Source organism: Sebastes fasciatus, chromosome 17, assembly GCF_043250625.1.
Source record: "Sebastes fasciatus isolate fSebFas1 chromosome 17, fSebFas1.pri, whole genome shotgun sequence".
Taxonomy (NCBI): domain Eukaryota; kingdom Metazoa; phylum Chordata; class Actinopteri; order Perciformes; family Sebastidae; genus Sebastes; species Sebastes fasciatus.
In genome coordinates, this window is record NC_133811.1 from 18,745,816 (window position 1) to 18,773,812 (window position 27,997).

General features: G+C 41.0%; 2 protein-coding genes across 3 annotated transcripts in view; both read left to right on the forward strand.

Moving 5' to 3' along the window:
• LOC141754250 (uncharacterized) overlaps window positions 1-27,997 on the forward strand; it is a 164,658-nt gene that overhangs the window by 87,594 nt on the left and 49,067 nt on the right. The window lies entirely within an intron of this gene.
• The window catches only part of atxn1a (ataxin 1a), a 114,070-nt gene continuing 95,080 nt past the window's right edge, over window positions 9,008-27,997 (forward strand). Inside the window, exons 1-2 of one of the 2 annotated variants that reach the window (XM_074613185.1) lie at window positions 9,012-9,157; window positions 22,125-22,275. The gene's annotated coding sequence lies outside the window, so the exon portion shown is untranslated. Of the gene's footprint in view, window positions 9,158-22,124; window positions 22,276-27,997 lie in introns of both variants that reach the window. The other variant, XM_074613184.1, reaches the window with a different exon arrangement.

The window sequence follows — 27,997 nt, forward strand, 5'->3', positions numbered from 1 at the left end:
GTGCTGGTAGTGGATTTTGTCACCCGAACTCAACTCTTTACATCAACACAATGACAATAATGTAGATCCTGGACTTAGAGGATTTTATTTTATCCTTCAAATTCATAGATGTGTGTGATTGTACTTTATTCTACTCATTTTAAAGGACTAGTGTGTAGGGTTTAGTGGCAGCTATAGCGGTGCGGTTGCAGATTGCAACCAACTGAATACCTCTCTGCTCACCCCTCCCTTTCCAAGCGTGTCAAATAACTACGGTGGCCTTCAGGTAACGTAAAAGCACGAAAGTCTCTCTCTAGAGCCAGAGTTTGGTTTGTCCGTTCTGGGCACTGTAGAAATATGACAGACTCCGTGAAGAGGACTCGCTCCCTATGTAGATATGAAGGGCTCATTCTAAGCTAACGAAAACACAATGATTCTTAGTTTCAGGTGATCATACACTAATGAAAACATAGTTATGAGTATTATATTCCATTTCTGCTAATAGATCCCCCGAAATCCTTTAAATATACAAAACAAAACTAAAGTTTGAATCCTCAAATTGACCTTCACAAAAACACTGAAGGCTTACCTGTTCCTCAAGTACCACTCACGGGGAAAAGGCGAGGTGTGAAGAAGCAAACTTAACCTCAACGTACAGGCGAGGGGAATGTGGAGAGAAGTCATGGGAGACATTGGGGAACCAGAGAAAGGGAAAGATGGAGAGAGAGGTGGCAGGAGGGCATTATGGACACAGAGGTGTGACACGGCGGGAGGTGCTAATGATGGCGGTCAGAGGGTGAAGCCACAGAGGCAGCACTGATCGATGACTATACGACGCATTGTAATCAATGCATGTAGTAAGACACGGCTTTTGCACCAGTCTGCTGTCCTCCCGCTCCACTTGTCTTCTAACAACATTTTAATTTTCGCTCGTACATCATTATTGCTGAATCTGTTGATTATTTGTTTTTGAATTGGATTTCGTGTAGTGAAAATGACCATCCCATCTCTCAAAATTTGAGTCCACCTTGATATAGATCATCTTTCATGTTTTTTACCTGCCTTATCACTCCTCTCCTGTCATTACAGATCCTGTCACTCCCTGCTGCCCTGCAGTTATCTTTCTCTCACCTTTACCCTCACCTGATGTTCCTCGCCTGTCTCCACATCTGCGTCTCATTCCCTTCATCAGTCACTCTTTCATATACCAGCCTATAGATCCACTTACCCTCTGCCAGATTGTGTATCATGCCCAGCTTTCCAGTGTTTCCCTGCCTGTCTGACTCTGCCTACCTGACCCCTTGCGACCCCTGCGGTTTGAAGATTCTTTGAACTACCCCTCCTTGCTTTTGTTTTTTGAACTTGGTCTGACCAACAACCCAAAATCCAAAAATGTTTTCTTACCAAGAATTAGATGAGAAGATGGATCCCGCTGTCTGTCTCCAGGAAGTCACAGCTCCTGGCCAAGAAATAGTCTGGCAGATAACCCACTGTACAATCACGAAATTAAACAAATGAGATAATAAGTGAGCTTTAAGGCCCTTACACACCAGGGGCGTGATGAATAAACCACACAAAAATGCAAAATACTCGCCTGCGAATATTATATGTCTAGGGCTTTTATTGTGAAAGATAAGAACAGAAGGAGTGGATCTGGTTTGCGCTGCCTTCATCAAGGTTGAAAGGAGTGATAAAGTTTGCCATCTGCCTCGGACTACTCTGTGTTGTTGTTTCATAAATGTAGGTGCAACTGAACTGGTTCCATATAACTTACTGCCTTTATTCGCGGTGCTAAAGCTCAGAAAATCGACCTTGTTCTGAAAAAAAATTACGATGCTTTTTCACCTCGTAATATTTGCGTTCTGTGAAAGTATTCATGACAAAAGCAACTGTTTGAAAAAATATATTGATGTGCAAATTAATCACACACACGAAAAACGGTGAGTAAAGGGCTCTACAGGTCCTGGTAGGCAAATTTTGTTACCTTCAGACAGAGCCAGGCTAACTGTTTCCACCTGTTTCCAGTCTTTACGCCAAGCTAAGCTAATCGATTGCTGGCTGTAGCTTCATACTTAGTGAAAGTGAAAATGTCCCAAAATGTCAACATGCTCCTTTAAACAATTTGTTGATGATCAAAATGATTGCAGATTCATTTTCTGTCAACTGACTAATCGATTAATTAACCAATTGTTTCTAGAATAATTCTTGAATATCAATCTCCTTAGCATGGTTACTATGTTTGAATGGGACTAACCCGGTTTAACACATGCTCAGGTAAATAAATAGATGGATCAAAGTTACATTTTGCTCTACTTTCCCACTCACTTGTGTTTGCAGAAAGTGTCTCCTCAGACTGGCAGTTTCTCTCTCTGTTCCTCTGATACAGTCACACTGTCATACACAAAAAGTAAAATTAGGCACCCGGGCAGACAGACAGACAGACCGGGTGTAAGGCGAGTGCCACAGATTTCTCGGCTGCCTCTCTGAAGCTCATCTATTATCCAGCTGACCCCTCGCTGACCCCCGCGTCGCTGACTGTGTACTGTAAAGGCCTGTTCTGATATCACTCACCGCTGATTGTGTGCATGTGTGTGTGTGTGTGTGTGTGTGTGTGTGTGTGTGTGTGTGTGTGTGTGTACACTTGGGTGTTTGTGTGTTTACAGAAGTGTGTTGGAGAGCCTCCCTTGCCTGGTCAATAATTAAAGTCACTGCTTAGTAGGACGAGAATTTTCTAGCCGTATTAAACCAGAAAAGATGGCTGAGGAACCATCCTCATTTATGATACATGAGGGGCTGCTGTTTTGATTTTGGGGGGGAATGGAGGGTTGAACACAGGCGTCACATTTAAAGAAAACCTTATGCAGAGAGAATTACAATAAGGATGAAAGTGGAATTAAATATGTCCACCAAAATGATTTGCAGTTTAAACAGGAAGTGGAAATAGTAAAACAACAGTTCAGAGTCTCTATAATAAGTAGAAACACATTCTGTGTCCCTGTAATAGTGCAGTCTCATCTACAAAGGCGGCAGTATAATAATAAGTTCTTGGTCCAGAGCTAAGAGCCAATTATTTTTCCATACAGAGAAAACACACATACACACACTTCACACTCTTCTTTATGTTTTATCAAAAGCAAAATCTAATGGCATTTCTGATAGCAACATTCAGATGTCAGATTTCTCTGTGTGTATACATGTGCGAGAGCAGACACACAGCGTGCACGCTGGTGTTGTGGTGACTTTGAAGTATATGTTGCTCTGTTCCAATTAGGTCTGGACTTTTTTACACAGATCACATTAAGACACTCCAGATTACTTCCCAAAATCTGCCTGCCCAAGACAGCCTGATTGAATTGGCTGCTGTTAATACACAGATTAGGGAACTCTCTTTGCATCCTAATCCTCTCCGCTCGTTCTCCCTCGTCGCCGAGCGGGAAAGGTGTGTGAGAACAGGTTAGCCGATAGCAGGCGTTCACTGCAGGATTACACTTGCAAGGGCAACTTTAAGCCTGTGTAATTTGGTTGTTAGAGAGGTGGTGTGAAAATGGTGGTATGTTAGCGAGCTTGTTGCATTAAAATGTTGCAGGAGCTGGAGTTTTTAGATGATGTTTAGACTTCAGTGAAGATATCACACATGTGGCTAAGATGCATCAATATCATATCTAGGCTACAGCGTATGGAAAAATGGGGGAAAGAGATTGGAAGCAACTGGATGCGTGAAGTGAAGTCCAATTTATGAGTTACTCTAATTTTATTATGACACGAAAACCAAGACAAGAATTAAATGCAACTTTGAACTCCAGGCTAGACACAGCATATACATGCATATAGAAATGTTTGCGCTTGTTGGAAGGTGAAATATATATAGATATTATAATCTAGTGATTCCCAACTACCGCGTACTTACCCGAGGGGATCTGCAGTTGCTTAGGGGGGAATGTCTTTGGGGATTGTTGAGTAGCTCAACAAATTTTTGATCAAATTTTATTGGTTTTAACTAAGGATATGCATTAGAAATTATTAACTATTATTAATTATTAAAAAAACACATTACATAATTCAAAACAAAACATTAATTGAAAAAATATGTATTACAATAATTAAAATAAAATAAAATAAAATAAAATAAAATAAAAATAAAAATAAAAATACTGCCTCCAAAAAAAACTAAAACTAATGGTGACTCCCACCCGTTGAAAATATCTCCATTTAATACCCTAGGGGATTACAATTTGAATATTTAAAAGCTTCTTATTGAGATTTATTGAGTCAGCTAACAGCTGAACACCACGTGTTGAGAGTTTGCAAGAGTGCAAAGATGCTGAAACCATTAGTAATGGACAAACGGTTCAAATAGTTAACTAAAAGTAAAGATAGAAAACTAAAATGAATTAATGGATAAACAGATGAAATAGTTAAAAGTATTGGATAATGTTTTAAATGGCTAAAATGAATGATTAAACGTTGAGGTAATGGATAAAAAGCTGAAACAGATTAAGGGGTACTTGATTTCATCAGGTATGTCTGATAAAGAAGGTTGGGAACCACTGTTATTATAATCTATTACTTACAATATAACAGCATTTCAAAGGTAATCATCTTGTCTGTTTAAAAGTAGAGAAGTGGATATTACTATATGGTATAAAATAAAGTATGAAACACTTTATTCTTGCATAGTGTTTGCTATGATGCTGTCCAGAATGCTTCCACATCTGAGCAACAGGGGGAGCAGTGAGCAGCTGTGAAACACAGCATCCCCTGTGCACACAGACAACTTCAGCAGACACTGAAGCCCTGAAATCTGAAGTGAGTGCTACTTTCAAAGCATACAGGATGACCGTTCCTCTTCCGATAAGAAAGTCTTTATTGGATTTTGCAGAGAATTTAAAGAGCTGACATGCCGACGCCTCGGCCCACTCCTTATCCTGCTTATATTTTCACACCTTTAAATGGTAAACTTCACATACAAATGAAGATAAATGCAATCTAAATGGCTGAGGAGAGTACAATGTTAAGTGGCGTGCACTTCAGACACTGTGCGGCAGTATTTTGTTACTCTGCTGTCAAATAAAGCAGAGATGTCCATGACCATTCAAATCTTTGAAAATCCCTTAAGAGCTGCTTCCAAAGGCGAGTGATTGTTAATTATTGATCTACCTTAGTGTGTGTCTGAGTGTTATTTATTCATATCCCAGGTGAGGTGTCAAATCCCTTGTTTGTGTGTACACAGAGGCATCCACTTATACTTGTTGCCACTTAAGTGGATGTCTCTTATTTAGATGAATGGTTTTCTGGTCAGAAGAGGTTAAAAACTGACACAAAAGTTGGGCATTAGCTTTCTTTTTTACAGGAACATACTGTATATCATAATAGGTTGGACAGTGATGATATATCTCGTAAAATCTTGTTTCTGATATTTAATTTGGCACCTTTTCCCTCAAAGAGAGAGCTTTTTAATCGCTGCGTTTGTAAAAAAAAATTGCATTGATGCTTACAATGTGAGTCATTTAATCTCACAAAATAGCCATACAGGTATGCAGGTCTCCATTTCTCAGGGCTCTTCCCATTCACGCCACACCTGGTACACTTTACCGTCCCTGAGTGTTCACACCTCCTACAAAGAACACTGACACATCTCTGGGGAGTAACCCAACCTGCGAAGAATCTGCTCCTCCTTTGGGAGGAGTCCTTTATTATTCCTCAAGCACGCCATGGCCCTACACTACACTACACTACACTACACACGCACAACTATGTATTCTCATTGTACTCTGAATGTTGCAAGTCATTCAATGAAGGCTTTGGCAGATAGGTAACTGCCTTGTTGACTTTTCCTTTACTGTACATGCACCTCTGTTAGTCCTTTGCAACTGCTAAAAAAGTCTAGCTATCCATATTTAGAGCCATTCATTAACCCACTGTAAGAGTGAGTTGGTGTATAAATTTACCTGCGAGTACATGCAGAGACGAAAGAGATAGTAAAGACTGTAACGAGTACATGCTTGTGTGTATGCAAATGAGTATATGCATGCACTTGTTGTCTGTTACCTCTTGAACCCGACCTGAAACATGCTGTATTTGTGAAAGTGACACTACATGAGGCGCTACAGGGACTTTAAACCTGCAGTAGGCAGAACGTTTTTGGCATCATTGGGAAAAAATTCCATAATAACCTTTCAGCATATTATAATTCAAGTGTTCTGAAAGATAACTAGACTTCTGCAAATCCTCGTGGCTCTGTTTTCAGGCTTTAAAAAAGCGTTCCTATTGAGCGTTCCTATTGGCTGTGCTCCGGCTGGTGGGCGGTGCTTGGTATTTCCTCAACTGATCTCAACATGGCTGCCGGGTCACAAACTTTCTCATTTTACAGCTAAACAGTACACAACAAGATATTTCGGAAAACATTTTAGGCGAGAAATAGGCATTACAGTAACAGAATATTGATTCATATTTGATCAGCGCTGCCTAGTTTGACCGTTTGATTGGAGTTCGTGAGTGATTGACAGCTGCTCGGAGACAGCAGGCTCCAGCTCGGCTCTGATTGGTTGTTTTCCTCCAGTCTGTGAAATCTTGCAGATGCCATTAGGAGCACCGGAGGACACAGAGGCACATGATTTCTTTCAGATTACCTGTCTCATGCACTACTGTCAGGATATAATGTCCATAAAAATTACTTTTTAAAATCATATTTGCTCCAATTCTACTTCCCACTGCAGCTTTAAATATCAAACACTATGCATACAGCCTGCATAATAAATAATTGTGAACTCTCCATTCCTGTGTCCATTCAAATATCAAGGTCTTTTCACCACCAGACGGTGTCACTTCATTTCTATGCATCCAGGCCATGAATGTAACGCTAGCCTCCTGGCACACAGGGCAGCCTACCTCTCCGTCTCTTTGTTTGGCACACATGTGACAAGGGCACAATAGAAGCAATGGACAATAGGCCACTTATTGAGTGACTGGCGGGGAGTGGGATACATCACAGATCGTCTGTCACTCCGCAGCCTCGTGCACCGTAGAGCTCATGGTTGGTGTCAGGTTGCAGTCTCCTGTGACGGAGAGGCGAGGGCGCTTGTTGCCATGTTGGAAATCTGGGAGAGGTCACATAGGTCATATGATAAGAAAAATACACTAAAAATAGAGGGGAGGGGTTAACTTTATCCATTGATTTTAATGCTTTTTCAGCATTCATTGAGTAATAAAACGTCATGTCAGGGAAACTGTTAAACCTCCAAGTTTTTTTTAAATTGTCAAATATGTGACTGAGTCATAGTGAGCCAAATTAATTTAGCAGCTTAAAGTGAATTAGCAATAACTGAATCATGTCATGAGTAAACATCTTTCATCAACATGTTTTCTGGTATAACTCCAAGCTGTTTGTGTGTGTGAAAGCTATCAGCTGCAACAATTTTCCATTTTGTCACTGTCAGCTGACTCTCAGTCATTGCCCTCAGCTGAGCTGGTTCTCCCTGAGATCTCGAGCTCTCTGCCTCAAGCGCCCGCCACGACCTCCTGGCCTGTTGACAGCAGCTCTCTGACAAATCAAATGTAAAGATGGTTGGGTATCCCCAGCATGCGATATCAGAAATAGGATGGAGCTCATGGCGTAAACAATAACAAATACATTTTGAATACTCACTTCCCTTTGTCAAATAACGTCACTGAGACAGTTTTGTTTTTCATGGTCAAAAATTGATTCACACGATTTCACAGACCGGAGGAAAACAACCAATCAGAGCCGAGCTGGAATCTGCCGTCTCTGAGCAGCTGTCAATCACTCGCGAACTCTGATCAAACGGTCAAACTAGGCAGCGCTGAACAAATATGAATCAATATTCTGTTACTGTAATGCCTATTTCTCTCCTCAAATGTTTTCAGAAACATCTTGTAGTGTACTGTTTAGCTGTAAAATGAGAAAGTGTGTGACCCGGCAGCCATGTTGAGATCAGTTGAGGAAATACCAAGCACCGCCCACCAGCCGGAGCACAACCAATAGGAACACTCAATAGGAACGCTCTCTCTCTCTGAAATGACATGTGATTGGTCAAAGTCTATAGATAGATTTTTTAAAGCCTGAAAACAGAGCCATGAGGAGGTGCAGAAGTCTAGTTGTCTCTCAGACCACTTGAATTACAATATGCTGAAAGGTTATCATGGAATTGTTGCCTACTGAAGCTTTAAAGGTGCCATATTGTAAAAAGGGAGATTTTCAGGTCTTTCACTTTATAAAACAGCCCGTATTCAGAAATTGTGCGTTTGAAACAAGAGATTTGTTTAAGATTTCTGTCCATTTGTGATGTCACAAATCTACAATATTTAGACCATTACACGGTTTTAAACGTAAACATTCTAAATGTGTCCCAGTTTATTTCCTGTTGCAGTGTATGTAAATAACATCAGCCGACAGGAAGTAAACATGGACCCAAACTGTTCCCTAGCAACGCAATTCCGTTGCAATTCCATTGAAATGCACTAAAACGAAGCGTTTCAGACAGAGGGTAAATACAGATATATTCAGGCTGACAGTGCAAGGGAAATAATGTGTTTTTTTAATATTACAGCATGTAATCATGTTCTATTAGAAACACAAAATACAAGTATGAACCTGACAATGACCACGATATGGAACCTTTAACACCGGTGGAGAAGCTCTTCTACTATTGCTACTCACTTTTTGTGAGTGAAGTTGGGTTAATAAAGCTCTATATCATGTTGGATATTATTTAGAATAAAATTACAAAATATAAAAACCATACACACACACACCTCTGTAATTTTCTATAATGAATTCAGCAGCATATGCTATGAATATGTCCAAACACACTTGAACTTGAAAAAAGACACATGTAGGCCTATACTGTGCATTATCTCACGCCCTAGTAGCTACTGACAGTGAAGTTGTAGTTCAGGCTCTCATATTTTTGCATGAGTAGCTCACAAACTGCTCCATTTTTGAACTTCTCTCCCTCCCTCCCTCTCTGTCTCTCCCTCTCTCTCTGGAGGAGGTGGGTGCAGAGAGAGAGAGCTATTAGCTGCGCGCTGCAAACATCATTAGGAGGGGAGACGCTTTCCACCGTCAGCGCCGGAGCAGTGAGAGCAGAGCAGAGAGCAGGGGAGCACCTGGCAACAAGGAGACACACACAAACTCAACAGCCCCGTTACACCTCACACAGTAAGTCACACACAAAACTGTTCATTCACCAGCCTGTCATTGCTTCCACCGTGCCACTTTTTCTCTCTTTTTTATTTGGAGAGCTGTGAAGAAGAGAGTAAAAATGGCTGGAAGACTCTGGGCAGCAGGGTGGCGCGCTGTAAACGCTCTTTGGTTTTACTTCACAAAAAGCCTCGGGAAATGTTTACTTCAACCTCTGACCTATTTTTTAAGTGACCAAACAGTGCTTGGTTATGCGGGGTTTACGTGTATGCACTTGTCATTTGTGCACGTAAACGCAAAGTAGTGTTTAAGTGGAGCTAAAGAGGAGCGGAGGTTTGGCTGGATTGTGGCCGAGCGAGGAGCGCGTCCGCCGGGCAGAGCAGAGCTGATCAGCGCGGTGCTCTACTTTCACTAACTGCGCCACTCGACCTCCTCGGCTCAAAACATTTTGCTCTTTGCAGACTATTTCTAAGCGCTTAACATTGACACACACTGCTGAATAATGTTGCCTCGAGTCCTACGTGTCTTCTTTTGAACTCTTTTATTACTGACAAGGACTGTCAAAGGCAAAGCAGTACATTTTTTATTATCTACGTTTCACCATCGCGGAAGTGACTCGAAAAAGAGAGACGAACAACTAGAACCACAGTCTCCACATTTATTGTCCAGTGTTTTTATTATATTGTGCATGTTCTGAGCGTTTATTACATATTTTTGCGTACATGTATGTAATATGGTTGTTCTACTACTACACACTGTTTTACATAGTGCCAGCTGGTTGTAAAGGACATAGGGTTTGTGATTGCTGGACTACCCGTGATGTCATTCATCCTGCTGGCTTGGACCATTATATAACGGGACTGTAGGGAAGCCTGTGATAGCAGGCTATTTTTACTCTGTTTACACCTCGGAGTTGCACTCAGGGTAGATGGCTTTGCTTTCCTCAACTGGTAGCCTATATGCTTTCACTCACATTATGAATTTAACATCCAAATAAGACCAAGTGGATGGACAAAATCTTTAGCTGCTAAAGATGAAAAAGGTGCAGCTCTTCCTACTGTACCAGCTGCTTTTACACTTTTCCCCTTTTCTGATGATGTCTGTGTAATTATTTGCTATTTAAACAAAAGAAAGTCGTCCAGCTTTACTTGTTGATTATGTCTCTTTTCATGTAATGCAATTGATTGAGCGTTTAATTTATAATCAATATATTACAAACTGAATTGAGGATTGCGCTGACACTTTGCATATTGCATTGCCAAATGCATTTTGAAATTGCATTTTGAAATTGCACGTTGAATTGCCAATTGCAAAAATCATTTGAATAAAGAGGCCAATACGTACCATAGCGTATTGAGTTGCCTTCCCTTTGATGGACAAATCTATAGCTGCTAAAGATGAAAAGCTGTGCACAACTTCTTTCTGTACCAGCTGCTTTTACACTTTTAAATATTCCCCCTTTTCTGATGATAATTATTTGCTATTTGAAAAAAAAAAGTCGTCCAGCTTTACTTGTTGATTGTGTCTCTTTACATGTACTGTTATGCAATTGATTGAGCTTTAATTGTAATTTATAATCAATATAATTCAAACTGAATTGAGGATTGCGCTGACACTTTGCATATCGAATTGCCAAATGCATTTTTCAAATTGCATGACGAAATTGCACGTTGAATTGCCAATTGCAAAAAGCGTAGTCAAGTCAAATTTATTTCTATAGCACATTTAAAACAACATGAGCTTACCAAAGTGCTTTACAGACATAGGCAGAATAAAAAACAGGTCAACAGAGCAGACAACAAAATCACACATATCCACAGACAGAGACCAAGATAAAAATCCATGAGTAAAAGACTGTTATAATGTAAAACATTACATGTATTAGCCATTTGAATAAAGAGGCCAATGCGTACAATAGCGTATTGAGTTGCCTCCCCTTAAGCAATGAATGAACCAGTCACCCTAGGGTGCTACTGTACTATACAAATATCTCATCAAAAGCTATACTCACACTTACAGTATGACAGCATATGATAGTAATACATCTAAACACAGGAATATAGAAAATATAAACTAATATATGAACCCAATATATTAAGATTGTTAACTCTTATTCAGTACAACAAAACAATTCATATAGAAATGTTTAACCAAAATGTTTACTGTATATGATGGGGGTTGACAACTAACTCCTGGAAGCCTTAAGGGTGGTGGTGAGTACAAGACCAGAGGAGGGATGTTAATGCAACGGGTGGAGGGTGAAGATAGACTATCTATTGTACAGGGTAGGTAGAAAGAGGGTCTAGAAGGGAGCTAGGTCGGAAGGTAAGGATTGTCCAAAATCAACATGACGAAATGTAAAATGTATAGTCATTTTAGGTGCACCAAGGACAGAGAGGGGAAAAAGACTGTATATTTAGGGAACAGTAGAGGGAGTAGTTAGTCACCAGTTCAAGGAGTTTCAGACTGGAGCAGAAAGGGTTTTGATTCGGTCTATAAGAGAAGCAGGTTCAATATTTTTCAGGTCTCTTAAAGCCTTGGCTTTGCCTCAGTTATGATGGCGAACACCAAGGCTGTGTGATAGGGATCGACCAAACTATAGTGCTCTATTGTGTGGTCATGCCACTGTGAATCAGGCGTGCTATTCCACCCACCCACCTACCACACACACACACACACACACACGAACACACACGCACTCACACACGTACTCACACACGTACACACACGTACAGTACATGCACTTTACCACTGCCACCATAGCCTTTGATTCCAGCCGCCACTCACTTTCAAATGGTAATGAGAGGCAATTAGAAGCCAATGTGTCCTAATCACAAACCATTTAACTGAGCTTGGCTCATTTGTCAGAGCCATATGTGCACACGGACCCGCACACTCAAACACACATGAATACACACATCTGCTGGATTACGCTCAAGTCTTTTCTTTGTCTCTGGAATTTGCTGCCTATGTAAGGGAAAAGAGGAAAGTTGTGTGTTAATGTGTGTGTGTGTGTGTGTATGCGTGTGTGTGTGTGGTTGAGGGAGATGGAGAGAGATTTCCAGGTAATGATTGGAGTGGAGATTTCACCGTTGAATGAATAAGTGACAGAAATGGCTCTGTGCTCTATGCAAATGGCTGCAACAGGTGTTTGTGTGTGTCTGTGTGTATTTGTAGATATAGATAAAGTAGTTAGAATAACCGTGCGTACTCTCAACATTTGCTTAGAGTATAACATCAACAGGTTACACGCCGCAGGCAGAGGTGTAGTCAAGGGTAAACAAAAAATAAGCGCCCTTTACCCATATCCCCTGAGATGTTTGGAGTCCGCATGGGTGAGTAAACGTTCTCGTACTGTTCTAGTAGTAGTCCCTGACTAAACTCTAGTGGGCAAATCCGTGTGAAGCCAATGCTGAAGTGCCTTAAACTTGCATTCTTTCTAATAGCCAGCAGGGGGCGACTCCTCTGGATGCAGAAAGAAGTCTGATTGTATAGAAGTCTATGAGAAAATGACCCTACTTCTCACTTGACACCTGTTTACAGTAAACATTGTAAACAGGAATTTATGGTCTAAATCGCTAGTTACCTGCGCCAAGGCCGAAGGCTGTAGATTCTGCGTTTTTTCACATTGAACTCGGTGATATGGCAGTTGAGTTCGACCAAAGCACACTTGGTGATTATTGGAAAGAGCAACGACGACGGTTTAGGTGAGTTTTATTTTGTTTCTATCTAGTTTGAATGAAGAGTTTTACGATGCTCTTCTACGTACAGCTGATCTCAACATAAACAAAAATATACATGGATGATGACGCAAACTGAACGGAGAGGGAGGGCAATCGTACTCGGTCACCTTGACAGAGGTCTGCGCTCTCCGAGTGCCATTCTAGTTTCAAGTCTTCTTCAATACAGCATGATGTTCATTTATTAAATTATGGTCCCATTTAGAGTCAAATAGACCATGAAGCAGGGGATGCTTTAGGGCGTGACTACCTTGTGATTGACAGGTCGCTACCACGGCGCTGTCCGGTCTGGGAGTTGTCCGTGTTTTCGTCTTACAACTTTCACAATATGTTTTCAGTTCATGAAAGTTAATTGTAACATTTTGGTCACCTAAAAATGTTTTATTCAGCATTCTGTCGGTTGTACTTAGCTCCGTCCTCTCGTGTCACTTCTGGTTTTCAAAGATGAACACAGAACACTGAATGGAGACAAAGCAATGCACACAAACATATTGCACAAGGTCTAAGGAATATGTTTTTCAGCAAGCCACAATGTTGAGTATATCGATTAGATATTGTCCTGCTGTTTCCTTCCTCCCTTATCGCTCCTTCATATCTCTGGGACGTGTTTTATACCACTCTCACACACTTTATATTTGATGCGTGATAATGAAAATGATGTCAACCCCTATTTGACTGCCGTCACAGATGAATCCCCGGTTGTCTCCTTTTACAAAAGCTGCTACATGAGCTACGCAGAAAAGAAGAACAGCGATGTAGGTAGTATGGGATCGAAGCGGGATAAAAAAAGACTGTGTGGAAAAATGATTTAGAAATAGTAAAGAGGGGTGGATGGGGGTGGAGGTGGGAGCAGATCAAGAGATTGAGCTGTCTGGTTGAACCATGCCGTGCGCTCAGACCTTTTCAGCTTTTCCTTTCATCCTCGTCTATTCATGAGCGCACACATGCATTGCACACAAGAGAAAGGACACCCTCACACACACAGAATACTGCTTTTAAAGGGGATCAATGAGAGTTTTTTGTATTTTGTGTGAAAGAACATTCCACCGTGTGTGATCGTGTGTGCCTTTATTTTGCTTAGTGCACAGTCTTGTGTCTCTTAGACTGCTGTCTGTACAGGACAGCAATAGCAATTCAATTGAGATGCCACGTCAGGCACTTGAATGTGCAATTAATCTGAGTGAAAACATGTCATTGGTAATGTAAGAGTCAATGAGACCACATTTTTATGGTCTTCATAATCACTGACCTTCACTAATGCACTTGTTGAAGTCACATTAGTCATTTTTTTAAATGTATAATTCAATCAAATCGTTCATTATAACATTCAGATGGGATCACTTTATGCTTAGCACTTTGTGGATCTATACCTTGTGTGTGTGTGTGAATGTATAAATTTGCAGTCTTTGTGACCCCGTTTCCATGCTTACCGTCTTTATTTTGTAAGTGGCAATCTAATCAATACCAATCTTCTGAATGACCACGGTAGTCCCAGTGTCTGAATGAGAAAGAGAGAGAGGCAAAGGGAGAGAGGACTAAAGCCATCCTGCAAACTTGTGTTACATTGTCGGGTCGATAAGCCGCTGCATGGCTCAATAACCATGTGAAAAAGGGAAGCTGGCTTCGGGACTTAGTTCAGCCGTGTGTTGGCTTTGGCTCTGTAATGGCTGCCAGTGTAGCTGACATGATATACAGTTGTCTATATGCCAGGAGGGTTGCTGTAAAAGGCTAAACTGGACTTAACTCCAAAGTGTATAGTGTCTAAATGATGACCGAGTGCTTTTGTGGGCAAATAAGAAGCTTTAAGGCAATACGAATTTGAGTTCCTGCATCTATGCGAACCTTACAGGGGTAAAGAAGTATTCAGATCCTTTAATTAAGTAAAAGTATCAATTCTACAGTGTAAAATAGTCTGTTACAAGTAAAAGTCCTGCTTTCAAAATCTTACTTAAGTAAAAGTACAAAAGTATTAGCATCAAAATCTACTTAAAGTACTAAAAGTAAAAGTACTTATCGTGCAAAATGGCTAATTTCACTACCGATCGGAGCTGGAGCCGATAAATACCCCTGGTTTCTACAGTCATTTGTCCCGGAAATGAATGCCGATTGTAACCTTTCCCACTCAAGACAAAAGCCAGATGTTAGTGGGTGTTAGTGGGTTTTTGTCCAGTTAAGCAACTCATCAAATCAGTTAAAATCCTCCGAGCTGATTCATAAACCGCCTCCAGTAAGATAATTTCTGTGCCTGAGCTATACATCAAATGAGATACCTCATGTAAGCCATCATGCAATAGTTAATTCAGTATGCTGCTCCTGTGATCTCTCTGCCTTGATTCATATTTGATTACATTCCAAGCAAAGCCTGGATGAGAGGAAAGAGGTTTTAAGCATTGGCCATTTGAGGGCCAAGTTAAATGAGGGAGAACCTAACTGATAACAGCTGTTTAATGGTATTATATGGAGCATAATAGAGCAATGGCTCTGAGCTCTTTCAACTGGGACTCACTCAATGACAAACACATTATTTGAGTCTCGTCTCGTCTCCTCTCCTCTCCTCTCCTCTCTTCTCCTCTCCTCTCCTCTCCTCTCCTCTCCTCTCCTCTCCTGCTAGCCTAGCCTTATCAGAGGCAGTAGAGGATTACAGTGGGGAGTTGACACTGACTGGCAGTCAGACAGCTCCTGCAGACTCCTCTCTTCCCCATAGAGCTCCAGGCCTGGGACATGGATAAGCTGACAACCTGGGACACGGCCAGATAGATAGTGATGAGGAAGAGACATGAAAGAAGAATGCTAGGAATTGGGGTCATGTACATATCTCAGAGCACAAATGTAGTGATTTCTATTGCCCGAACATTAGCATCATATTCACAGGAGATGTGAAGATTATGATAAAAGTTTAACAGCAACTAATCAACTTTTATGCTGATTTGATTTGACCGCTGTCGCAGTGAAGGAATTACCCCAGCGATGATAATGATTGGCTCAACAGGGCGATATGCGACCAGAAATAAATCTGCGCAGTATAGACGCTCAGTGCCTCCTCACGCTGCTGGCGTTTGTAGCATAGTGTCAATACAACATAGCGATTGCGGCGGTTGCTTACCACCCCTGCGGTTGGCTTGTCAATAGCGCAGTATGGCGGTTAATGCGACAGCCCTAGTAGGAGCACTGCACTGTAAATAATCAAAATACATATTAGTTGTATTTGAATGCTGAGTTTGAGTGGATAATCTTAATCTTTAATGGATTACAATAGATACTTTAGTAATTTTACCAAGTCAATTGATGCAAACTTGCACCTTAAAGTATTATAAACTTTAGCTTTATTTTGGATGTGGGCTGAAGACGACTCATTATGTGCCTGTTGTACTAAATCTGTAAACATTTCAGTTAAGAAAATTACACTTCAGGTACTTCTATTACTTTACTGGTGGGTCTACCTCAGACCCTCCGCTGCAAGGCGGGTGTGTTTGTGGGTATCAACAATGACTTAAGTCTGAGCCAGGAGGATATGCATCGAGAGAGAGGAATTCAATAACAGGAAAATGGCCAGTGATAGAAACAATCCCGGGAATACCAGAACCCACCCTTCACGAGTGTTGCTCTTGGCACAAGCTTGCTTTCCATTACTACTGTTTACTCCTTAGGTTGTCAAGGCACGACAAATAGTAGTATGGGAGGGTCAGTACAGTGCATCCTCAAACATCTGATTACATTGATGGGTCATGATGTGGCATGTGCAATGACGTCCTGAATTCCAGTCTGTACACGACCAGTTGTTATCACTGTCTCCCTCTTTCTGACAATGCATGAATTGGACTGGAGTCACCATATGGTCAGGGGCATGCATGTATGGGCACTGGAGGACAGGTTGAGAGAAGCCTGTGCAACTAAACCACGGGCAGTATTTAAAACTGTGTCTGTAAGGCTGAAACTATTTCCTCTCCGACAAAGCTGTGGTGTGGTTTGAATAGAGCAAGTTGCTGGCTCTCTCTGTCTGTCTGTCTGTCCGGCTGGCTGGTACTTGTGGCTTGGCCCGTTCATCTTTTTCACTGGCTGGCTGGAAGGCCGTGGATCAGCCTCATCTGGCTGGACATGTGTCTGACTGCCTGGCCATTATTTCTGGCCCTTCCTTTAGCTATGTAGTAAGCTCATGACATTAGAACAGGGACATTTGGCTGTGACAGTATGGGAGGTGTGCTAAACCACTGCTGACAGAGATAAGACCGAGTGGGCCAGGATGTTCCCTGCCTGCCCACGAGCCCATCACCAATTACAGTATCAGGACCTCTTTAGAGAGCGTCTCTTTCTCTATTTTTCTTTCACCATCCTAGAGTAGAATCTGTTACAATATTATATTTTTTCTCCAGGTGCCTGCTACTACTGCTTGAAGAGCATCAAAGTGTCCCTTGAACGTAACATTGTTGGTTGAGGAGAGGCGACTTAATTGGTGCTATAAATTACTCAGACGTGTTCTAAAGCACAGTACAAGACAAATATGACAGTACATACCTAATGGAATTAATTTCTGTGTAGTGTTGTGAATGGTGCTGCACCCATGAAATAAATACAATCCTCCTGCTAATTACACCTTTAAAAGTTTTAAGAAATTACATGGCTCATTTTAAAGGAATGTCATCATTAATGCACCTCATATTACTGTAATAGTTCTCTATGTTTTATAATCATGTTCACTCTCTTAACCCGGCAGTAAGCAGAATATATTTGGTATCATTAGGCAAAAATTACATAACAACCTTTCAGCATATTGTAATTCAAGTGTTGTGACAGAAAACTAAACTTCTGCACCTCCTCATGACTCTGTTTTCAGGCTTTAAAAAGTCTAGCCTGTGATGGGAGACTTTGGCCAATCACAGGTCATTTCAGAGAGAGAGAGCGTTCCTATTGGCTGTTCATTCAACGGAGGCAGCAGTCGATCACTTGCGAACTCAAGATTTCACAGACAGTGATTGACAGCTGCTCAGAGACGGCAGGCTCCAGCTCGGCTCTGATTGGTTGTTTTCCTCTGGTCTGTTTTATCTTTACTCCAACCTGCCTACTCTAGCTTTAACTGGATCCAGTTTCAACTGTTATTTGTTAGATTTGACTCATTGCTTTAGGGTGATAACTGGTCTAACGATACTACAGTATGTACTATGTTTTGTGTACAGCGTGTATTTGTGTTTGCATGTGTCCACGATTGTATGTTGCTGTGTGTATGTGTGTATTCAATGAGATATATTAGTGTGTGTGTGTGTGTGTGTGCGTGTGTGTGTCTGCCGCCGCTCAGGCTCGTGTGTTTGCCAGGGAGTGTGTTCATCAGAGAGTGAGTGTGGGGTCAGGTGATAAGCTACGACACAGATAAATGAGGTTAATGTGAGGTTTCACTGTGGCCCGGCCAGGTCTGCTTCTCTGACACCGTCATCTACTATCAAATGCCACAGTGGGGGAGGTAACTTGGCTGCAAAATGGCTCAGTGTCATACTCGCCTTGGGTGTGTAAGAGGTTCAGAGTAATGCACAAGGATGCCACATACTCATTTTCACAAACTCATGATGTAAATTCCCTCGTGCAGGTAGCGCACAGCAGACAGACAAGAACGAGACGAGGCCCAATTATTGACAGGCTCGTACATGACTTGCACATCGTACAGACATTCAAAGCAGATATTTGCATGGACATACAACACATACTGTAAACACACACACACACACACACACTCACAGACTTGGTGCAGCTGTGTGTATGTTAGTGTACACACCCAGTGCAGGGGCTTGCCCAGGGAAAATACCTGTGGTAGCACAAGAAAGTTGACCTAATGGGAAATTACTAGGCATCCTCATCAGACTAAAATAACTCTGTTTTTTATCCATAAGCTAAGTGGCTCTTACGGGAACTTTCAAACTTCCCAGATGTCAGATCGTAATAAGCCATAGTTACAGTATCAGGTGGTTTTGAAATCATCATCATGGAACAAATAGGTATCTCTTAAAACCCACATTTCACCTCAGGAGAAACTAGAGGTTTAATTTGCTAACCCATACAGAAAGCAAACGTATGACTAGTAATTTCACACGTTTGCATATAGTGTATGTAATAAACACATATATATTTCTGGTGTTTGATGGTCTGACAGTCTACTAGAGTAACCGAGCGACTGATGATGTGGATGTTTCACTCTGTAGTTACACAGTTAATGTATTTATTCGTCCAAACCATCGTAGTAGGTAGATCACTTTTAAAAGTAACTTTTTAATTCAAATTATAACTTCTAAGTTGAAGGTCAAATGTGTCAGATGGTGTTTCCATTTTGTTGATATTGTGGGTATTGTGAAAACCATAATGGTGATTAAGGGCCCTATCATAGACTGTATATAAGAAGTCACCCATTGGTTTGTGGACTGCTGTTTTGAAGCCTCGAGTTCAGCATCTTGGTTATTTGCAACCAGAAGTGACACAACAGGGTGGAGCTAAGTACAACTGAATGCTGAATAAGACATTTTTAAGCTACCAAAATAATACAATTGACTTTCATGAACTGAAAACACACCGTGAAAGGGTTAAAGTTGTAAGACGAAAACGCTGACAATGCCGTGGAAGCGACCTGTCAAGTAGCCACGCCCTAAAGCATCCTCTGCTTTATGGTCTATTTGACTCTAAATGGGATCATAATTTACTGAATGAACATCATGCTGTATTGAAAAACACTTGAAACTAGTGATTGAGACCATAAACTCATGTTTACAATGTTTACTGAGGTAATAAATCAAGTGAGAAGTAGGGTCATTTTCTCATAGACTTCTATACAATCAGACTTCTTTTTGCAACCAGAGCAGTCGCCCCCTGCTGGCTATTAGAAAGAATGCAAGTTTAAGGCACTTCAGCATCGGCTTCACTTCTCAGAACCAGATGTTGCCCACACAGATAAACTGACTGGTCTTAACTTTTATGTCAGTTGTTGTTATTTCTTCTTTTCTAGCTACTATTTTCCTCTGATAACATGCCCCATAAATGTCACAGCAGTACAGATTTAAAAAAAATGTGAGTTCCCATGCTGCATTTACTACATTGTTTGATCCATAATGTGTTCTGAAAGTGTTAGTACAATATTTCCCACAGCACTTGAAAACACCCTGCATCAACTCAGATTCAGAATGGGCTCCTGTTACGCCTGCCTGTCAGATGTGTAGTGTTAACCACTAACCCTTTCCCGCCTCCTATCAAACCTCTCACCACCAATTAGCATCAAAACCCAACAGCAGACAATCTTTTTTTGAGAGAAAAGATGCTTTTCTCCCCCTTCTTCTTTCACCCCAGTGCTTTGGTTTTTGAGGCGAGCGCCCAGTCAGCTCGGTTTAATGGTACATAACGTGCTAGCAAGTTGCCCCCACGCTACCTCCCGCGCTGCTGCCTGAGATGGATAGCTGAGTGCATTTGCAACCTGACAGGACACGCTACCTTACTGTAGCCGCTGAAAGGGTGGGGGTGGGGGGTGGGGTGAGAGTACAGAGGCAGCGTAACCCTTTTAGGAGGCACTTCATGGACACCATTTACGCTTACTTAAAGCAAGAGGACTGGTGTGTTGGGAGGGGGAAAGAGAATTTGGGTGTGCATTCGGGGACATTATGAGTAAGAGCATGCAAAATTGATGTTGTTTCGGGACATCAAACCTGAACAAAATACAGCTGTCAAAACTGCCACCGCTACTTTAGCACACACAGACTTACTGTATATGAATTTCAGAGGAGCATATATTTTTTTGGAATTATACTGCACTGAACTAACAGGCAAACTACATCCTTCAGATGACTAATTTAGGTTAAAGACTGTAAATGTGGTGCTTTTTGCCAGAGACACAGTAATGATTGGTGCCAGACTAGATCTGATAAATTATCTTAAAGTGTATTCATGTGCATGGTTCTCAAAAGGCAATGCAGCAGGCTATACCTTTCTGCGACTTAAGCTAAGTTCACGCTACATGACTTTCAAAGTCATCAGATAGCTGTACTGTTCACACTACACGACTTCCTGTCTTGTAATCGTGAGTCTTTAAGTCGTCGTGGTTTTCACACTACATGACTGACCAGCGACAGGGTGACACACACCACAAGACATAGATATAAAACAGTTTTATATCTGTGCTACAAGACCTTTCACAGAAAACACATGCAAGAAATACACAGTAAATGATGTGACGCCAGCGCAAGACACATTGCTGATGTTGTTGTTGGCACTCTTTTTTAACTTTTTATTCCTCTAGTTGCAACAACAACTTTGCTCTGTGTTGCAAATGCAGCACATAAATTAATTTCCTATTATTCCCCTCAACTCGTGTCTTGCGCTCTCATTGGCTCGTGGCCGGAGTCCCCGACAGTTCCAGATATTTAGCATACTAGATATCTGGAATGTGTCTGAGAGGCTTCGGCAAGCGTCGACAAGCCTCTCGGCGAGCGTCTTTGAGCAGTTTACACATGACGTTCGAGCCAACGCCGATTCGCCTCTGATCTGGGGCTTTTGTTGGGGAGCTCCAAAAACTGTCAGGGAGCGGAAAATCAGGGCTAAATGCATGCAGTGTGAACTAGGCATTAGCATCTTCAACATTTCTGAGTTCAGGGTCTTGGCTGAAAGTGATTGATTGTTCAGTTCTACCACTGTCGATAAAGGTAGAGGCTATTTAGTAGATTGGCCCCGTGTTAGTTCCTCCAATGTCCATTCACATTGATAAATTCTAAGTGAGGTAAATGAAAAAGTTGTTTGCTTGGGTTTGTAAGTACTTTGGCTTAAACACACACCACTTGAGATATTATCTTACATACCAAACAGGAGAGAGGGTTCAGGGTACCTAAGGCTGTCTCATTTGTTGAATAATGGTGATAAAACGTTCAGGCAACTGGCTACAGCCTCTCTGTTCTTGGACACGAGACAATGTGAGGTCTCTCTGTAGAAGAGGGCAGGCTAAATTTTCTGGGCCTCTGTTGGAAACCCATTGGCAACATAGACACACACACACACACACACACACACACACACACACACACACACACACACACACACACACACACACACACACACACACACTGCTAGATTTTAGGTTTGGTCAGACTGACCTGAACTCATGGCCTTTTTCCTAGAACTAGGATTCACTGTGACACTGAACATCAGCTTACATCTGCTAATACCCTCCTAGTGGATTAACAGTGAACTGGTTTGAACTTACTGTTGCTTATCATTCTGTTTCTGTTCAGACATTCAAGAACTATGCTGTCAATGAGGATGTGACTTTTCAACCTGATGTAACGCCAAAGCGTGTAAAAGACCTGCCTGGCCACCAGAGGATAGCGTGTCAGTGCCACCTTTTGCCTCGCTGAGGAGTGACTATCCCACGAATGTATGAAGGTGCAGTACCAGCAGGGGGCAACAAAAACACCTAGTTACGTTTAGGCAAAAAAAACACTTAGTTAGGTTTAGGAAAAACGTCATGGTTGGGCTTAATAAGTATGTAAACTAAGCACAATATGTATGGAAACAACGCAACATAAGTACCGTAAACACGTCACTAACGTTACTTTCAAAACAAAACACCCGTCTCGAACCCTTGGTTGAAAGTCCTGTGTTTGTTGGACCCATCCACCACCCCTTCCACCCGCTCTGAGCAGTCTTTCTCACTTTTTATTCTACATCACTACCTCTGATCGAACCATATCTACGCAGATGCATTTACATTGCACTCAGTACAGACTACATGGCGTACAAATAAAACGCCTAAAGCAAGAACGGCCTTCTTATTACACACTTTTGCCTTACACATTATTGTGTCATTCATACACCCTTTAGTGCTAAATCCAGATTACACATCCTCCCCATGATTCAGGCATTGTTTCCTAATAGGTTCACTGCTCTTTGGTGCATCACATATTTTCTAGTGTGAATATATAAATATATATATACATACCAGAATTGTTGGTACATTAGTAACTATTTTCAAACTCTTACAGCTGATAGCAGATGTTGTCATGTCATTGTGCATGAGCACAAGGCTGGTGTTTGTTTTCGAAGTTGGCTGTACTTTTGAGTTTTGAGCAGGTGTTGCTCAATAAGGTTACAGAGTATGAACCACTATCTTGCAGCTTGGTTACTAGTGCTGACTGCCTGTGTTTATATTTGGTTGCCTGGGTAACGACCAGTTCCCCTATTCAGAGAGGGCACTGCAGCCTGAGCCCTTACTTAGAACTACATGTATTAGAAATGTATGCCTTTTAAAATAAAGGATTAACATGCATAATAAAATGTGTGCATGTGTGAGTAATACTCACTTCCTATCTGCTGACCAGCAACAAGTGTAGGCTTTATCAACATGACCCAGAGGCTATCTGTGTTTAATAAAAGCTTCTCTTAGAAGTGATCATTTGTGGTGTCGCACCTACTTGTTTCTGTGTATCTGGAGGTGATGTTGAAACAGAAGCACCCATTTTCAGCAGAATGATCAATCAAAAACTGTCCACATCCGCAAGTTCAAACATTCACATTGCAAAAGTGCCCTTTCATTCTCCAAATCACAACACAGAAACCCAAGTCCCCTCTCCCACAAACACCCTGTGGTCTGATTCTCTGAAACCTTGCACAAGGCTGCTAAGAAGCTGCTGGATTTGCAGGTTTCTATTTGAACTTTTTGCAAAGGTTTTTCTCCGTCCTAAGTGTGCTTGCCAAGAGCAACACATGATTACCGCTCACTCCCCTCTGGTCCAGCTTTGGAGAGGAGATTTGTAGGGTTTATATTGTTGTTGTTTACTTTTAATCTTTTAAAACTGAGGCACAGTTTCATAATACCTCGTAAAAGTAGTAAGCCTGTGTCCTGTGCTCATTTATACTCTTTTCTGTTTGTAAGCCCCACGAGACGTAAAAAAAAGGTTTTGACCAGATGTAGTTCAGCTCAGGATGTCTGGTTTTCTTAGAGAATGACCTTCGGCCGCGTACAGTGAAAAATTTGTAATTTGCACCAGTGTCACTTTTTCATCTCAACTACGAAGTACAACTCATGTCAGTTGCTTTTAACTTAACAGCATAATGTTCAAGACAATCATTTTTGGTAAATTGACAGATATGATTAAGCTGTGAGCCATGTTTTCTTGCTCATATGTTTGGTTCATATGGATTTTAACATTTGGGAAAATCATGCAAACGCATAATTTTAGTCCAATGCAGTATATCTTAGTGTGTTTTCACAAGACAACATTTAGTTGTTTGTTGTTGTTAGTTGTGTTTAGTTAATATATCAAAGTCTGCGATACCCTGCGTAGAAGTGGCAGCTCTCGAGACGAAAAAGATAAACTTGCTTCTTCATACATGCCCCTCGGCAAATTATTTTTTATTTGGTCTGCTCCAATTTGTGCACCGTGAAACTGAACCAGACTAAATAGAAAACGAATGAAAGGTATCAATTTCACTCTGATTCGGACTAGTCAAACTATGGCTTGTGAAAGCGCCCTTAGGGTCCTCTTCTTGGCGATCCATGTAACCGAATATAACAGAAGTCATTTCAGCCACGTCTCCCAGACCGAAGCTGCTGTGAGTCATGGCAGATTTCCAGCCTGATTCTCAACATTTGTGTATGACTCAGTGTGACCTGGACCTGGCTGAAATGTGTCTGTAAATCTTTTAAGAGGGTTGTTAAGTTTTGTTTTGGGAACAGAGGAAAACGATGAAGTTAATTGAAGTGCTTTGCTCCAAAATGTGTTTTATTTAATCATTGATGCATGAAATTTACTATGTCCTATATAAGTAGAAACTGCACTGAATATCTCAGTAATATCTCAAATCACAATGTACAAAATCATACCAGGTAAATGACTGTTGCCTCATTTCTGTTAGATATCTAAATACAAAAGATTTGATTTACTTAACCAGATAAGATGTTTGCGTTCAGAGTACATCTGACTTCTGTGAGAGCTATTTTTGGTGCATTTTTTGTTTGTACATGTAGTTTTCTGTATAAAGTTCAGAGGTCACAAACTAAAAGGAGCAGATGATCCCTAAACGGTGGCGATAAAAAAGTTACAGTGATACAACAGCTAAATAATGTCTGACTATGCTCTTTCCAAATAATATCTCAGCATTTTGCAATTGTGCATCAACAGCAAGACGAGCATCGCGTCCACTCATTTGACTTTAATGAGGCCTTTCAATTCCCCGGGATATGTTTTTAAGCCTTTAAATTGATCCCTTAATTTGCGCTCAGCTGGAAAGCTTTGTATAAGCTACTTTATGAAATATACAATACTACTATACAGTGAAAGCGGATTCTATTTACAGCTCAACACTTTAAATGAAAAGCTGATACATCACATGCAATTCAAAAAGATTTCACAGATCCGGCATGAGGGTTTCTTTGAGCAGTCAGTGGACCCCCACCCAGTCCGCGGTGTTACAGAATGCAGTTATGAAATAATAATGTCCGCCATCCTGTTAAGTGCAAAACACCAGGAGAACATTAACTCAGCTGGTAGTTGAGTGGAGGGGAGAGGCTGATATTCAAACATGTTTTATCATCTCATGTGGCCAGCACCAATAACTGTTGGCTCTCCTCTCCCCTTCTGCTTCATCGAGGGAATCACTCAATTATTGAACCAATGCTACGTGGCTTGTGGACGTGTGAGTGTGTGCATGTAGCCGTGCACACCTATACTGGACAGCTTGTTGGATGTGTGTGAGTATGTGTGTTTGAGGTAGGCTGAAAGGAACTGCAGCAATTTCACAGAGCTAGAACTGTGCGCCTGCCCCACTTTCAGTCTTTTAATCATGTATAGACACTCGGGGCACTCCTGTCTGTGTGTGTGTGTCTGTGTGGGTGCGCGCCCACATGTGTGTGTACAGTATCCGCATTAATCTGTGAGTGTGAGAGAGGGTTTTGGTACAGTATGTGTCAGAGGAGATTGCACTTAGAACTCCCTGAACCGAGACTTTAGTCTGTCTTTGTGTGTGTGTGTGTTCTTTCTAATGCATATGTGTCTTTTCTTCTACATAGAGAACAGAATCGGTCACTACAGTACCGCTGTCCTCATTTAAACTCTTGCTACTGGCTTTGTTAGCAATGATTCATTGGACGTTAAACTTTGTTTTCTTGTTAAGTTGAAATTTATTTTCTGAGATTTTGATGCAAAGACGGACAGAGTACAGTTATGATATTTATATGAATTATGTGAATGTTAAGGATATGTAAACAACAAGGTTATATACGTTTCAAATTTTCAATTAGTTTTTATTTTACTTTAATTTAAAAAAAAAAATTGATTTAATCTTAATTATATTTTAGTTAGTTTTCAGAGTGCGTTTGCTAGTTTTAGTTTAGTTTCAGTTTTTCAGAAAGGTTTAGTTTTCATATATTTAGTTTTACAGTAGGTTTAGTTAGTTTTTGTTAGGGCAACTATAATGCTCAGAAGTATGTAACTACATATACATTCAAAATACATGGTTGGAGAACTGTGTAGGAATGGCCATAATGTTTAAAGTTTAATCTTTGCGCTACTTTCGTGCCACTTTGGTGAAGCAATTGTGACATAGCGCCTTCTCCTGGAAGGTCAAATCTGTTCAATTTCTGTGGTTCAATGTCACGAGCGTTAACGGAAATTCATGTTGTCTCCTTTTGTTGTTGTTGTGATATATTATAGCTAAAAAAAACAAACTGAAATGAATTTACTTTATGTAAATTTAATTTTAATTTTATTAACTTAACCAGGCAATGTCATTTCAGTTTAGGTTTAGTTTTTCTTAAATGATGTAGTTTTCATTTAGTTTCAGTTTACTAAAAATATTTTTCACTGCTTATTTTTGCTTTAGTTTCCTATAATAACCCTGGTAAACAATCTCACGAGTTTGACTTCTGCTTTGAGATAGGACAGATTGACGGTCCTAAAATTCAACGTTCCTTATTACTCCAAACAACTTGCTCGTCATTTAGAGTGTCAAACAAATATCAAATTAATTTAGTATAGTGGCCATCAACAGCTAACTATATTCTCTATGTGACATTGTGTGTGTGTGTGTGTTTATGTGAGGGCACATTTTATTTGTTGGACGGCCCCTCAAACAATATAATCTCAGTGTGACCTTGCAGCAGTTTGCAGCCCCATGGTGCCCATCCCTGTGACTAACACCCATCTTAACAAGCTGCCACAAGCAACTGCGCTGCTGTACTTAGAAAAGAAGACAATATAATATATATATATATAGCTGGGCAGAAATCTTCAGCACGCCTTCTCTCTTTGTGTGGAGCAGCGTGTTGTATTTTGTGATATATAGATAGGGGAGCAAAAGAGTGATATCATGTCTCAGTGGTTGCCATTGTCGCCTCAAGGTAGCTATCATCTTTAAAAATAGAGCAGTGTTTAGTCCCAACACCCCGGAAGTATTTGAACCACGGGTTCCCTCATCAGAGCAGCAGGAACACTGAAAGAGGAGTTAAGGACATGGGGTAGCGTCTTACAAGATACAGTTACAAAATATTCAAAAATGATATGTGGTTTGGCTCCAAGGGGGATCTTACTCTCACTATTTCTTCCCTTGCTTGACATAAGCATTTGTCCATTAACTTCCTTGTGTGGACACGTTTACTATTTGTTATCTTTTACTACAATCTGCCCGGGGTATTTGCATTTTCACCCATCTCTTCTGTGTGTAGCTGCAGAGAGAGGAGAGGTCACACACTACTCGACGTGTCTGAGCCTGGCCCTTGGAGCCAGCCAGGACAGCAGGGTGTACATCTCCAGCCTGACAAGTATTGACAGTGCAGCTCACTATGGAATGCTAACAGCCAGGCAGGGTGTGGCCACGTTACGTTAGCGGCTCTGACCCCGTGACCTTGGTTACATAACCGATTGTGAGTCTTTTGTAGGAGTGAGAGAGAACAGCCTTTCATGATGTGTCATGCGACTGACATGACGTAACCGAAAGTCACAAGAACCAACTATACTGACCTGCAATGCCACATTACTCTGTAAGAGTTTTGTAATTCAGATTTATGTAGGATCATTTAGTATTTTAATGTTCTTTCCTGTTTTTTTTGATGATTTTGCAGATTCAAATGAGCATTCATACTTTGTGAAAGGCCACCGAGGGCATAGTA